This window comes from Mus caroli, chromosome 12 (genome assembly GCF_900094665.2).
Source record: "Mus caroli chromosome 12, CAROLI_EIJ_v1.1, whole genome shotgun sequence".
Lineage (NCBI taxonomy): Eukaryota > Metazoa > Chordata > Mammalia > Rodentia > Muridae > Mus > Mus caroli.
Window position 1 is genome coordinate 69,533,109 of NC_034581.1, and position 17,028 is coordinate 69,550,136.

Consider the following 17,028-nt stretch of genomic DNA (forward strand, 5'->3'; position numbering starts at 1 on the left):
AGAGGCTGAGTGGGGTGGTAAGAGAGAGGGAGGAAGAGAGGGACTGAGTGGGGTAGAGGAAAAAGAGGGAGGGAGGGAGGGAGGGAGAGAGAGAGAGAGAGAGAGAGAGAGAGAGAGAGAGAGAGAGAGAGAGAAATAGCCATGCAGAACAGCAGAACAGCAGAACAGCAGAAGCTGTATCTAATGTTCATCTGTCAGTCTCCAGGGTGTCAGACCTCCAAGGAATTAAGCTGGTAACAAAGTAATGAAATGACACTAAGGCAAATTAACTTCTCTTAATTTAAATGTAAAAGGTCATTTTTATCGACTTAAGAGTGTAATAACCAGTGAAGAATCATAACTTAAAACCCATTGGTTTCACTTCAGAGATTAATTTCCTGAGAACAGACTCTAATTCTGAAGCAAGGCGCTTATTGTAAACATAGAGAGAGATCGTCCTATGAAGTCTCTACTAGGACTTTGCTTCCAGAGTGCCCTATGTAGCAGAGAAAAAAAGGAGCAATTGCTGTCCTTACTGCTTAACTGGCCAAAGCTTCAAATGCTGAGAAGTAGTCACTTTGTAAGAAACAGGACTCAAATGAAACATGATCTGTGTTGGGACTGGGAAATGGAGGGATAGGTAAATGCATTGATTGCCAAGCCTGAGGACATGCCTGCAGGCCTGCGTTGGATCCCCAGAACACACAGAACTGTCCTATGACCTCGATATTCATGAACAAACCCAATTGCTATACGTATAATTGTTCGGACCTCACTTTCACTTGTCATTTTTATATGCTGAATTTTCACTAAGTAAAAAAAATACCTTTCTCCTCATGTGAAAAAAAATTACAAAATTAGAAAGAAACATTTTAATGTATTTGATTAATTTTTCAGAAGAATAAAAATAATAATCTTCCTACTGGCTATAACTTTTTGGAGTCACCTCTGCTTTAGGTACATGAATGTGTACAATGGGCTTTCAGAAAGACATACACAAGGATTCCATGCTGCCTTTGGTCATACAAAGTGCCGAACAGCCCCAATTAAAAAAATTATACTCTAAAATACTGCAAGATCTGAAATTATTTGAATCCCCACATAATGCTAACATTTCATGGTCTGGAATTTCACTTTTCAAACGATGGAAACTCAAGTGGTAAAAATCTACGCAACATAGCAAAACTAAACCAGTTCTAAAATTCTGAAATACGTCCATCCCCAACCATGTCAGATAAGAGATTGTCAGCAAGCAATAGTCTAAAATTAGAATCCAGCTCCAATGTCAGTCAGCTATATAATCTGACAGCCTTTATCAAAGTCACATAATTTAATGCTAGAAAATGCTCTGTGGGTTCAATTATATGAAGTTCACTGTCACAATAGTTACTACAGAAAACAAACCAAATACATATCAACTGATTAAGTGATTTAAAAAGCAGTAAATGTGTATAGTATATTATTCAGTTATAAGCAAATTAAATACTAAAACATGCCACAACGTGAATAAACTATGAAAACCTGGTAAGTAAAAGAAGCAAGTCACCGAGGACCACAAATTACAATGTTCTACTTAGATGGTGGGTCCAGGATATATAAACTCATAGAGACAAGAAATTGTTGCGATCTGTCCCAAAAGAGTGATGGATAGATATTCCCAAAAAGGGGTAGGACTTCTTTTGGAAATGACAAAAATGTTCTGAAATCAGATGCTGGTAACAGTTGTAGAATCCTGTGAATATACTTAAAAACCATTGAACTGTGCACTTCACAATAAGTGACCTATTCCTCAATTTTTAAGATAGTCTTTTTAAAGAAAAGAATAAGGCACTGAAGAAAATTTAGATGTCAATACAAAAGAGTCAAAAGTTCCAGGCATTAAAAAAAATCTTGACCCTCGTAACACTTACATGGTATTTAAATAAATACGTAGAATGTGACCTTCCAGTTTCTGTCAGACCGGAGCTGATCCTCTAGCACAGGGCTCCATAAGCAAATAGCGCCAGGAGAAGAGCTAGCCACCCAGGAGTGCAGCACCACCACTGCTGCTCAGACAGACCCACCCAGAGCCCAGGAACCAAGGAGCAGCCTGGGACAGGAGCCTTCCAGTTTCTGTCTGCACCAGAAGCTGATCCTGTGCCACAGAATTACATACAAAAATACTGCCCAGAGAGAGCTGGTCTCCTAGGAATGCAGACAAGCCTGTGAGCACAGGTAAGACCACCACTTCTCATCAAATTTCTGACCCCAGAGGGACCCTCCCACAGCCATCAGGACACAGAAATCAAGGAACAGCTGGGGACAGTATCCTTCTGGTTTCTGTATGCACCCCAGAGCTAACCCTGTACCACAGCTCCTCATACCCAAATTCCTCCTAGAAAGAACTGGTCTCCCAGGAGGAGTACTGACACAGAGGATTTCAGGAGGAACAAGCCACAGTCAGAGACAGCAAAACCAACTAACACCAGAGATAACCAGATGGCAAAAGGCAAGGGCAAGAACATAAGCAATAGAAACCAAGGCTACTTGGCATCATCAGAACCGAGTTCTCCCACCACGGTGAGCCCTGGATACCCCAACACACCAGAAAAGCAAGACTCTGATTTAAAAATCACATCTTATGATGATGGTAGAGGACTTTAAGAAGTACATAAATAACTTCTTTAAAGAAATACAAGAGAACATAGGTAAACAGGTAGAATCCCTTAAAGAGGAAACATAAAAATCCTTAAAGAATTAGAGGAAAACACAACCAAACAGGCGAAGGAATTGAACAAAACCATCCAGGATCTAAAAATGGAAATAGAAACAATAAAGAAATCACAAAGGCAGACGACCCTGAAGATAGAAAACCTAAGAAAGAGATCAAGAGTCATAGATGCAAGCAACACCAACAGAATACAAGAGATAGAAGAGAGAATCTCAGGTGCAAAGGATACCATAGAAAACATTGACACAACAGTCAAAGAAAACGTGAAATGCAAAAAGCTCCAAACCCAAAACATTCAGGAAATCCAGGACACATGATCATTTCATTAGATGCTGAAAAAGCATTTGACAAAATTTAACATCCCATCATGTTAAAAGTCTTGGAAAGATCAGGAATTCAAGGCCCATAACTAAACATAATAAAAGGAATATACAACAAACCAGTCTCCAACATTAAACTAAATGGAGAGAAACTTGAAGCAACTTTGAGAGGCTCTGCCAGAGCCTGATAAAGAGAGAGGAGGAAAGTTTCAGCCAACCATTGGACTGAGCTCTGGGGTCTCTGATAGAGGAGTCAGAGAAGGAAATGAAAGAGCCAAGGGGTTTGTAGCCCCATGAAGGGAGCAACAATATCAACAGGCCAGACCCCTCCAAAATCCTGGGGACTGGACCACCAACCAAAGAATACACATGGAGTAACCCATGGCGCCGGCCACATATGTGGCAGAGAATGGCCATGTTGGACATCAGTGGGAGGAGAAGCCCTTGGGCCTGAGGGTGTATGATACCCCAGTGTAAGGAAATGCCGGGGTGGGAGGAGGGGAGTGGGTAGGGAAGCACCCTCATAGAGGTAGGAGGAAAGGGGGTTGGAATAGGGATTCTCTGAAGGGAAGACCTGGAAAGGGGAAAACATTTGAAATGTAAATTTTAAAATTCAATAAAAATAAATAAATAAATAAATAATAAATAAATAAATAAATAAATAGATAGAATGCATTTGTCTGCCTATGTGTGATTTAAATGTATGTGTGTGCACCTGTGTATAGACATTTCTATGGCAAAATACCATATGAAATATCACTACTCACATTCTCCAATACAAAAAAATACAACCATTAACTCAATTTGTTCAAATGTAAGTCATGTCATTTGTAAACTTTGAGGTGCTTGAGAATCTAGTTTCACTCCAAGCTCTATGTGTTTATGCACAGAGAGTGTCCATTACTATCTAATTCCACCCCATAGCTATATGTGTGTGTGCACAGAGAGTGTCCATTACTATATTGTGTACATTACACATAGTGGAAAATATATGAGCATTTGTATCAAACATAGTTTCAGATAATTTCTGATGCAGATTGCCTATCTCCATTACCAGAAAACCAGTAGAAATTTATTAAGCTGTCAAATTTACAAAGGAAGCCTTCCTTTTTGCAGCACAAATCTAGCTTTCAGGGAAATAATAGATACCACCTGAAGGCTTGAGAGGGGGGGTGATTAAGTCAGAAATCTCTTAGGATCACGGAGATGGCCATACAGATCAAATTAAAGGGAAAAATGGCATCATTTTATAGTTGTTCAAGTAACTTTGCAATCATAAAGCCCCTTTTCACTGTGTGTAGTGGAAACTGTTTTTCTTAAGTAATTTGTAAATGGAAATTTCTATTACCAAGGTAGGGCTACTTGTTTTAATTAGGATTTTATCAATGTTATTGATAAGATGTGAAAACAAGCACTCAACTCCGATAGCTACTGAGTTATTGACTTAGTACTACATGTGACATTATGGTGACCAGATGATAGAATATTTTTTGGAACTAAACTTTTCTTACATACAGAATCCTTTTTAGTAGAATAGTCACTTTTTAAGTTTAAGAAATTCTTTTGAACTAATTTTTAGTCTTCAATATCCTAAATACTAAACAAGCATCTTTGGAGACAGCATTGTGACGTTATAAAGATAGTTTTGGGGGTAGGAAGCGTGGTTTGAATTGAGTTCATGCATTATTTATGCTGGAATTTGTTGTCAGTGACTTTCCAGCTGAGAAACTAGACATGTCAATAATAGCATTTTTTTCCTTAGAAATCAAACTTGTCACAATTTCATCTCCAAGAAAATAGCCATGAGTACTGAAACAAGTAAGAATGCTCCATGAGGAGAAGCTGTCACCAACGAGTAGGATTTACATGTGACAGAGGCTCTCAGATGCCTCTCAAAGCCTCAAAGAATTTGACTAAAGTCCCAAATCCTGTGAACATAATCTCATTTCTGCCATGGCTGATCGAACACAGGAGATGAATAGACACGCCACTGCAGGTGACATGTTGACATATAAAGAAAAACAATAGATGACAGCCTGGTACCAAAGGAGCATTCAGAAAGCTATGCCAAAATTAACTTCAATAATGAAAAATTATACTTTCATTCCCACTGGCTCTGAAGGAAATGAAAATCTTAGATACAAATCTAGCTAAACATGGATCCATAATACTAAAATGGTGACATGCTAACGATAGGAAATCAAGGAACATCTAAAACAATGAAGACATACCACATCGAGAAACTAGGAGCTGCAGCATGGTAAATACACAAATTCTCTCTACGCCAATCTATAAATTGACAACAATCTCACCACAATCCCATGACATCTGTTTGCAAACCTAGCGAGCTTATTCTAAAATTCAAATGTTAAGTTGCAAGACCTAGAAGAGATAAGGTCATTAGGGGTGGGGGACAAGCAAGTGTTGCATGGTGACACACACTGCAGTGCTAAAGTATAGGCTTAGCAGAAAATCATAGGTTAATGAAAGAGTATGTAAAACACAGAGCAAAGTATGTTCAGTTCATTTTTTACAAAGGTTCAAATGCAGCTCAGTGGATGACAGACCATCCTATTTCAACAAGTGGAAACAGGGCAACTGGACATTATTGAACCTCCCTTCAAAAAGCTGAAATCCCATATTGAACCTCACATCTCACAAATGCTAACTCAAAGTAAAAAAGGACTTAATAAAATTTAAAACTGAGCTACAAAAACATGGGGTCGAGGAGCATAGCAGAATATGTTCAGAATCTGAAGCCAAACAGAGTTCTTTTGTTTTTTAAACTATTCCTTCAAAAAATGAAAAATCTTTTGTGCTGAGACAAGATGTTGTAAAATATTGAAAAGACAAGCTACAGACTGGAAAAATACTTACAAACTGCCTGTCTGACTGGTATCTAAGATGCATAAGGACTGTCAAGACTTTATTAACATTCCAGTTATAAGGTGGTCAAAACACGTGAACATATATTTCACTGGGAAGAACAAATAAATACACACAAATGAGAAAATCTGCTCAATAATATTAGCAATTAGGAAAACACAGAGTAAACACACTATTCTACTGCTCACCTACACAGGAAATACTGATTATCTAAGAGATTATCCAGGGAAGTGTGTCCCATATACTGCCAGTGAATATGCAGAATGCCACAGTCACTTTGAAAAGGAGCACATCAGCTTCTTCCAAAAATAATGTGAGCTGACCATGTGACCCAGTAATTATAGTGTTGAGCATTATCCCAATGGAAAGAAAGAATTATTTCACGCAACATAACAACAAATGTATGATTATAGACACTCTAGTGTAATAGTTCCAAACAGGAAACAACACAATTCCTGTCAGTTAGTGAATAACTGAACTGTGATGAATCTGAATCATGGGGTTGCACTCAGAAATATGAAGGAGCAAAGCATTGCCCTATGCAACAGCTTGAGTAGAACTGAGGAGAAGAATGGCTTATGATCCACATAGTAAACTCAACCTCTTAGCTCTTCTAGGTCTTGCAACTTAACATAGGCATTTCAGAATAAGTTTATATGATTCCATGTAGATAGCATTCTTGACTGACAGAGCTAAAGAGAGACTAGAAGAAGAGAAAGAGAGAGAAGTCATTATAAAGCTGACCGATCTGAATAGCCTCAGGAACACGTATTAATTTTGACTTCCTAGTTGTGCAGGAGGGTACCATGTTGAGAACCTGAGTATAAAGAACCCCTCCATTTATATCTGATGGTTGCATGTATCTCAAACAGAAAGAAAGAAAGAAAAGATAGAATTCTCATATCCGGGCCTTTGCAGAAAGTAATTGGTAACTTTTCAAATAACTAGAGTCTCTGGTGAGCCAAGATCAACAGGCATTCTTCACATGTGGAGCCCCTGACACAGTACTGTGAGATCTAACTTCATTAAAGACAGATGTCATTGAAAGCACTGTGAGAGCTCAGCTTCTGAAACTGTGGCCTGAGATAAATCTGCCCACTTTGGAAGCATTTTGTTTTCCTTAATTGGTCAGCAACAGCAAGCTGACTGACATACCAAGGAAGGTGAATCAAGACGAGAAGATAGCTCCTCCTCTGACTGAGTTCACAGAGATTCTTTTCAGTGTACTATAAACCAAACTGGCATTATTTTCATCTTATCAGGTGATAGGTATGCATATTCGTTCACTTACTAACTTATTCAGGTTAATATAAACTTGAATAAATTATCCAATGAATAGATAACTCATTCATTGGATACCCATAAATATTGGAAATATGTCCCATCTTTCAGATAATACAAGTATGGTTATGGCATTCAGCAGCTTCTCATAAACTGGCTGAGACAGACATTTCAGCAAATGTCTTACCAATGAGATTATCTCATTGAAATTATCTTACCAATGAGATAAGTGCCACATTCTAGAAGAACCAAAGGCTTGGGGCCCTTGATGAGAACGACTAGAGAACTAGCAGTCTCGTATCTACACTATGAGCACAAGGTTTAGTGTTTGTGGAGGAGCAGACCAAACTCCTCATTCCCAAAGGTGAACTTATGCTCAGCTAATTTTCAATGTTATTCTTTTACATGGAATTGGCTCAGACATTGAAATAAACAGGAAACAGGTCGCTGAAGAGGTGACCCAGCGTTTAGAGCCTTCTTACCCTTCCAGAGGACATAGTTCAGTTCCTAACACACACATCAGGAGGCTCAAAATCACCTGTTAATTTCAGTTCTTGGAGGGATCAGAAGCCTCTTTACAGGGATCTGTATACACCTGCACCTGTACACACACATACACACACACACACACACACACACACATATACATGTGCTTGCACATACATGCACACATATGCATGTTCATACACTCACACACAAACCCACACATGCATGCAGAAACACAAACACGCACACACACATACACACACACACACACACACACACACACACTTAACAATTAAATAAACCTTTAAAAAGAAAACAGGAAAATGACACCAACAATTTAATTATTGTAAGCATTACAACATAGTTCCACTTAGCTCTAATTTACAAAGGCCAATAAGTAGACCCATGACCTGAGTGACTTTCTAATCCAGTTCTTTCTGTAACTACTTCTAGGTACAGTGAAGAAATTTTACTTTGCATCTACTTGTAGTGACTTGTAACTACAGAACCTTGTTGTCATTTGAAAGACTGCCCAGCCTGACTCACAAATGACACCCAGCCCTTTGGAAAAGCATTCTGAAAGGCCTCAACTCCCCCTGTGGCTCCTGTCCCACCTGACAGCATGCTTAACTGTTCACCACAGCATTGCCAGCATGCTACTCCAACTACTCTCTCCTCTCTGCTCATGTTCTTTCTGCTCCTCAACCTCTATGGTATCTTCCTCAGCTTTATAACGAATGCATCAACTTTCTGCACTTAGCTTTCCCTTTGTCAATCGCTTTTCTGCTTCAGATTGTCTAAATTAGAAAAGACTACATTTCCTTGAAATCAGAAACAAACTGTCACGGATCACTTTATTAAAACATTCACAGATGGGTGAAGAGTGGAGTCACTGTGGAATTAAATATTTGTAAATGTTCAATAGTCACACTCAGGCACAGTACCTATTAGCAGAAATTCATTACTTTTTAAAGATCTACCAGCTTTGTCCTACTATGTATCACCCCTCCTCTCTTCATATTTTGAATTGTGTTGATTTCTGTTATAACTCTATGCATTTTAGTTTCCACTCATTGTATTATTTATAAAAACTCCTATATTTATATAACCTCTACCTTCTTGGATAGATGACGTCAATCTACTTCTGCTGCTGGTTAGAACTAGTCTCAAGTAAACACTCATACTTCTACACCTTCACATTTGACAACAGGACTATTTCATGCATTCACCCCTTCCTCGACCTTCCTGTTCTAATTGTAAATCACAGCCTGAAGACTTCCTCTCATCATCAGAAGATAGGAGACATCCGACTAGACAAGCTACCTTACAGCAGACTAATCTTTCCACGGAGAACAACTACAAAGCTTGATAACAAATACAGGGAAGAAGACTTTTAAATTCATCTGACAGACACAAAAACATCAGGATCTGAGAAATCCCAGTCCAAAGAAAACATGCCAATGTGAGCCTCAAATTCTACTTTATGTTTCCTTATAGAATAAATGTACCAACTTATCATGGTCAAAAGAAATACCTAACTGTATTTCTTCCCATATGTGTAACCATCCATCCCATGGGCATTTTTGACTGCTCTTTTCTCTCCTGCAGATCCATCCATCACATGTGCTTGAAGTTATTTTTCGGATCACCTTGGGCCACTCTCACAAGTTGGTGTGATCATCCTTCTGATGAAAGTACACCATCTTAATTATGTCACAGTGCTCCTTACCTCACTCCAGGGTGGCATCCGTCTCTAGCACCCTAATCAGTCTCCTTCATCAAGCTCACTTGTAACCTGGAGGCAAAGTCTTAGTAGGATACTTTTCATTATATTTTATTTATCTATTACAAAACATCAGAAGGGTTGCTCACTTTCTGCCTTGGCTTCCACTCAATCAAATAATTGCACACTTTACCTAATTCCTAGATGTCTCTTATCCTCCTCTTGGACTCTTGCTTATCTGCTTGTTGTCTTAAGTGCAGAGTAGCTCAGGGCTTGACCCTTCTCCCCCTGTCTAGTCTGTAATTCTGAGTTATTATACTTAGGAACTTCCAGTGTTTCACATACTAATGGCTTCTAAGCTTATATATATTGTGAACTCTAGAACTATAACCACAGTTAGTATAAGTACTTATTGAATGTCTACAGTTTACTGAGCACCACTCTAAAGGTACAACATATTCAACAGTGAACTGAGAAGACAAAAATACCTGCCCACATGGAATATGTAGTCTGAATCAAATGTTAAAAATGAACTTTATCTATAATGCTTCCAAGTGATGACAAGACTGTGAAGAAAACTGAAGCTAAGCAAATAAAAATGATCTTTGGGATGGCAGAAGCTGCAACTCTAAATAGGGTAGATATCTGATAAAATGACAGAAAGCCATCCATTTAAAAATGATGTCAGAGGCCGGGCATGGTGGCGCACGCCTTTAACCCCAGCACTTGGGAGACAGAGGCAGGCGNANNTCTGAGTTCAAGNCCAGCCTGGTCTACAGAGTGAGTTCCAGGAAAGCCAGGGCTACACAGAGAAACTCTGTCTCGAAAATAAATAAATAAGTAAATAAATAAATGAATGAATGAATGAATGAATGAATGAATAAATAAATAAAAAAAAATAAAAACAAATAAAAATGATGTCAGGAAACTGTAGTCTAAAGGCCAAATATGGCCTGCCACCTGAATGTGCATGTGGAGAGAACAAGGAATGATTTGTATTTTTTAACATTTATAAAAGATATAAATAAAAAAAAGAGATGATACTTTGTGGTGGTGTGAAAACACAGAACATGGATGAATGTGCCTGTGAATAATGTTCTCTGGGATACGATGATATTCGATGATTCAATAATACGATGATTATTGGCATGTTCATGCTTCATTGGCAAAGTTGAATACATGACCACATGGCCCACAAAGTCCTAAGTATTTTCTCTCTGGTCCTTTGTAGAAGAGGTTTGTTGATCCCAGATAATGTTATAAGCAGAAATCTCCATATAGCCAAATCCTTTTTAGAATCAATTGCAAAATAATAGTTATCTATACCTGAACAAATGTATTTACGCCTTTAATAGACTACAGTGTTTCTCTTTTGAATTCATCGGCCAAGAGAATCAAAAGAGCCATATGAGCAAATCCAAAGCAATGACACTCCAGGCCATTGGACAGTTTTGTCATGTTCCATACTTCACCTGTATGTGTGTTTTAGCATCTCATTTTTTATTGATTTTAGTTTTATATGAACCCTGTAATTTTGTGTGTGAATCAACATAAATGTGCACAATCCTAAGGGGAAAATATTTGGTTACTATGGTAAGAGGTTATCCTTAAGTTGTCATGACATTCTTTGTTGTGGAGTTCCAAGTTTGTTATGAAATAGACACACTGAAGCTCATTAACAAATTCTGTATGGTATTTGTCTTCCATAATTTAATATATAATAGTCTTACAAAGATTTTAAAGGAAAATATGTGATGCTGTTTCAAAGGCTTTCCTTAACTTTTTCTTTAGAATTTGTGTAGAGAAGCATGAGCCTTAGTGAATTAGAAAATGTCCTACTGGGAAATAATTGCTGTGTAAACACTAACTCTCTCATAACAAAAGTCCAAAGCTGGCTTCTAAAGTAACAGCTCAAGCTAGAAAACAGAGCTTGTGATGTCAACATCATGACTTCCCTCTCAGCTCACTGGTCTCGTCTCAAATACGTCAGAAATACATTGGCAGGAGGCCATATTTAGACTACAAGAGGTTTTTATTTATTTGCTCATTTTTTTTTTATCTCTGCTACATTTAAATATTTGTAATAACCCCCATAAAGCCAAACAAAGGTTTTTAGTGAGAGTTTATTACAATCACTTCTTCAAATCAGCTACAAATAAATGTAACATCAAGAATATGAGTTTTAAAATTCTACCAAATGTTGATGTCAAGCCCAAAACTTTTTCTGTGTGTTTTGTTCTATGGTTTGTATGAATAACAGGTTTGCTTGTGGTACCATTATCAATACTGTCGTTGGTTGCTTCCTTGGAGTACCATATGCTTGTTGGCTTTGACTATGTTTTCATGATGCTCAGCGATTGGTTCATTAAATTATGGTTTTTAAAAAGAACTTAATTTCTTGAGGGAATTCAAGAAAATAATATTTGCATATATTTGTAAATGTTCTCTACTAATTATACAAATACAAGCAGCTTTTTCTAAGCATAACACTAATATGAGTGTATGAACATTTTCTCAATATTAGGAAAAATGCTGATATTAATCTAATATTCATTTCAAATTAGCCAGATAAGCTTACTAAAATTCCAGGCTTCATTGTTCCCAGTTGTAATTAGACCAATTCAGTTCAATAAAATTCGTATCTTTTATGAATTAATAAAATTAGAAATAAAAGTTATTACACCCATAGCTATTACTTGACTTCAGAACACTTGCAAAGTAGTAATCAGAGATCATGTAACTATAATACATTCATAAGAATTAATATTGTTTTCATTTATCCCAAAGCACAGTATGTTCTGAAGAGTCTATTTCCCTCATTATCAGGGTGAGGAAAGATCATTCCTCGATCTGTTAAGGGAGAAAACGAAGTTAGCAGAAAAGCCCTGCTACCACAAATGATAACATTGCAGAAATCATCTGAGACTTTCTTGGGGAATTGGAAAATATTATTAAGGTTATTATCTTTTTAAACCTGTCCCCCCCAACACATACACACTTACAGGATTCATAACGGCAAAGATTGCCATCTGCCTCACAGCTTCATCTCCTGTGTCTGATGTATTATCTGGGATCTACTATGTATGAAGTACATGAGTGAACAGGTGATATAAGGCCTAAAGCATGAACTGTAGACTTGGAACTCTAGTCTAACTCTCAAAGCTAAGTGGCCAGAATCAAATTGTTTTGGCCACTTAGCTCTGGCATCTTGGGTAATTTTTTTTGGGGGGGGGGGGGCTGGGCTCTCTTGCTCTTTTTAACTTTGTATTTATTTTATTTTTTTATTTTATTTTATTTTACTTTATTTTTTGAGATTATAATAAAGTGGCATACTCCATTTCTCCCTCCAAGTCTTCCCAAACACTCCTTCCCACTCGTCTTCAAATTCATGGCCTCTTTTTCTCATTAATTGTATATGTACATACATATACATTTGAAATAAAACCTGTTCATTCCTCTTTTAATTACAAATAGATTTTTCTCGTATACAATGCATCTCACTACAGGTTTCCCTCCCTCTACTCCTCCCACCCACCTCCATCTCCCATCTTCCCTAGATCTGTTCTCCCTCTTTCAGAAAAGAGCATGCCTCCAAAAGACAGCAACTAAGCATGACAAAAGAAAATATAATAAGTCAAGGCAAAAGCCTTCACAGCGAGGTTGGAGAAGGCAGACTAATGAGAAGAGAAGAGTCCCAAGAGCAGGCAAAAGAGTCAAAAATACACCTGCTTCCACAGTCAGGAGTCCTACAAAGCACAGTTGATTCTTGAGCTACATTCTTTCATGTACTGCCCTATTCTAGGTCAGTACTGTTGCCACAACATTAAAACCGGTTCTGGGAGGTCCAAAGATTCATTTAGTCATTCCCATTGTAGAGTGGGGGCTTCATGGCCGGAGCTGTCTCATAGTCACCATTACCATCCCAAAGACTTAATAATGTGCTGAATACAGACTGATGCTTAATGAACACTTATTATTGAGTACCAGAATAGGGAAATGTATCTCCAAAGTAAATAACAATGCTTCAAAGAATTTGTGAATTATCTAAACTTCCTGTCAGGTCTCAGCTTTCAGCATTAAAAAAAGAGAATTTTCTTTCAGCTTTGAAGAGAATTTCCTACTTTTTTCTTCAGTCATGTATAAGTATGTTACAAAATTATCCAGTCATGGACCAGTTATCATTTCCTAAACAGCTCCCGTGATAATGACATGCTGCCATTCACAATACAAAGCACACAGAGCTCAAGGAGCTGTTTTGGCTTTGCTTCTTTATCATATGGAAGGGGGACCTTCAACTGTGTTGAGAATGGCTGAATACATGAAAACCTTCTAGTCACGCTGCATCCTATGATTTATTGAATTACATGTTATTACAAATATACTAAAATTATACGGCCATTGACTTAAGACTTTACAGGGAGCTCTGAAGTGAAATAATGACTAGATTAGATATACAAAATCTCTATAGGCACTGTCATTGTAAACTGTCTTCAGATAAAGGGATTGTAATGAAGGCAGCTAGGTGGAGGCCATTAGCTGGACTGCTCTGTTTCTGTTTCAACAGTGACTCATTTTCTCCAGGAGGTTTCCCATTAATTCTTCATTTGTTGTCAAGGTGGAGTTTACTACAAGTGTTAGAATACTAAACCATTCATTTAAACCAAGCTTTCTGATATTTTCCTGGGTACTAAAAGAAAACTATATTTATTTCTCATAAGATGTTTTCAACAAGTGTATTTACAGTTTAATCTTACAAGCCATGGAAAAGATCAATAAAGAATATGCAATCCCACTCTTAAGTTTGACTGATCATCTGAAAATTATAGTGGAAGACTAGCATACTAGAACCTGAGATTCTTCAATGCTGATAGAGTCTCTTACACATTGTATCCCATCCACAGTGTCTGGTTTTACTCCCAAAGTCGAAGCCCTAGAACTTCACATTGGTTTCTTGATGTAACCTCTGGCCTGTATTAGAAGGGATGTGTGCAAGATCACCAACTACATCTCCCAAGCAATACTTCACCTCAGCAGCTAGAAATGGCTTCAGATTGCCTCTGTGGTAGAGCTTAGCTCTGAGATATGTCGAACAATACTATCCAACTATTTAAGTAGCCACAGGAGAGTGGTGAGTGCTAAGGCAGAAAGCTTACTCAGAAGAGTAAGATCATGTGAAAACAAGAACAGTTAAGGTATGACAAGACATGCTGGTCTACCACAGCCTGATGCTTGGTGTGGAGAAGTACATGGAGCTGTTTCCCTTGAACTGAAACATTACCCTCTGGAGGTAGGAGAGTCTCAGAAGACTGAGGACAATTAGAAAGTTACAAGATCCACCAGGCAACTATCCAAGGTTATAAAAGCAGTGTATCTCTCATAGAACTGCCTGCAAGGGTGGATTTTTGCTGATAAAGTCACCTATATGCTCCATTTGCACTGCCTAATCTTACATCAACTTGATACAAGCTAGAGTTCTGAAAGGAAGGGACCTCAGATTAAATGCCTCCATAAGATCCAGCTGTAAGTCATTTTCTTAGTGATGGATGGGTACAGGCACAGCCCATTGTGTGTGGTGCCATCCTGAGCTGATGGCCCTAATTTCTATAAGAGAAAGGTTGAGCCAAGCCATGGAAAGCAAGCCAGTAAGCAGCATCCTCCATGGCCTCTGCATCAGCTCCTGCCTCCAGGTTCAAGCCCCATTTGAGTTCCTGACCCGACTTCCTTCAATGCTGAAGAGTATTGTGGAAGTGTAAGCCAGATAAACTCTTTCCTCCCTAGCTTGCTTTTTAGTAATGGTGTTTTCTCACAGCAATAATAATCCTTAATAAGACAAATATGTAACCCCTAACCCATTATTCTGTAAGTAATCCAGATAAAATCATTGGTTCAACAAGACAGACTCTGTTGTAATGAATGGCAGCAATTGTATTATGTGTTGAAAGAAAGAGAAAATTGAATGTGCTGCTAATTGGTTTATTAATTTCACAATTTCAACACCAAGTGTTGAGAGTGATGTTCTTAAGAAGAACATACACAAATTTATATTGTTTAGAGTTTCAATTTGATATTTTAGAAGAAATAACCATAAACATAGCATAACCTATGAACTGTTCAAAGTCTATGATCCAGAAACCTCCATTTTTACTGTTTATATTAATGTAAAAATCAAAAATCTTAAATATATAAACACAGGGAAATAAAAATATATTGATATGCATACAGAGAGAGAGAGAGAGAGAGAGGGAGGGAGGGAGAAAAGAACACAGAGGCTTCCACAACAGGGGTTGAACATCTTAAATTCTACAAACAAAATATATTCAAACTGTTACAAGAATCAAAAGGTAATTTGAAATATAATATGCCAACTGAATAGTTCTACATTTGAACTCATGAGATGGGTTGCAGTAAAGTACTAACAACATTATATAAGATTACCTTTAATTTATATGCTTAAGAAGTACATGAAATCAAAATGAATTTTATAGATACCATTATATATATATATATATATATATATATATATATATATATATATATATATAAAATCTAAAACATACCCAAAGTCCAAAGACTTTCCAATTTCAGCTTTCCATTTCAAATGCAAGACCTTCAGGCTATACATATTTACAACACACAGATGCTCATGAAGCCATACAAAGTAAATGTGCCAGAATGTAGTTTTATAAGGAATGAGATTATGAGGGATTTAATGTACTTTCTCCTTTTTCGGGCTCTTATTTTCAATTTTACATAAAAGTCATCTGTTTCCATTAAATTAACATTTTTAGAAATAAAATGGTTATATAATCACAAGATTATTTTTTTCTTTTTTGCCTGAAAAGTCACATTTCAGGAATAGCACATGTCAACTTTTTATAAAGGGACTGTGCCACTCTTCCAACAAACTCACCATTGCGAGATGTCATAACAGTGTCCTCTGGTTACAAATATATCCTTGATGCTGTGTGTTGTCTGTTCTCTCATTAAAGCATATGACCGGAGTCCCTGATTAATGACCACAAAGTCAGAAGATCTACATGATTTTAATATATTCTAAGCAATTATGTGTTAAGGAATTTAGGCAGATTTAGGTACCAATAAGTTGTTGTACCATTCGGTATAGTTATTGGATTAAGTGTAAAATTTCTAACATGAAGAGTTAGCTGAATCTAGATAATAAAGGGTAACTAATGATTTTTCAGTAATTAACAGTGTCCTAAGATCCCAACTCTTTCTCCTCTTCAGTATTTCCCATCTTTAGACCAGTTGTTTGGCTATCAACACATAGGTAATTTGAGTTTGGTTATGAAAGGTAGCAAAGTTTCTATTTCTAACAATCTCTGGTGTCCAAATTCTATTATGCTTTTTTTCTAATTCCACCACACAGCCTTCCAAACTGAATTAGATTAATCTCGCTCATCAGACTCTAGCATAGCACCTGTATTATAGTCCAAGCATCAACACAGTTGACAATCACATGCTTTTCTCCATAGTTTTTGTCTTTTCTCCTTTCATTAATTCCAAGTAACGTAAGAGTGATAATTGTGTTATTTGTATTTATCCCTCTACAACCATGTTTACAAAGCCTGACAATATTTTTTATGCAGAAATGAACATTGAAGGGTACCTTGCTATTCCTACAA

At 37.3% G+C, this 17,028-nt stretch overlaps 1 protein-coding gene across 1 annotated transcript in view; it reads right to left on the reverse strand.

Annotated features, from left to right (window-relative positions):
* The window catches only part of Kcnh5 (potassium voltage-gated channel subfamily H member 5), a 276,043-nt gene that overhangs the window by 78,156 nt on the left and 180,859 nt on the right, over positions 1 to 17,028 (reverse strand). The window lies entirely within an intron of this gene.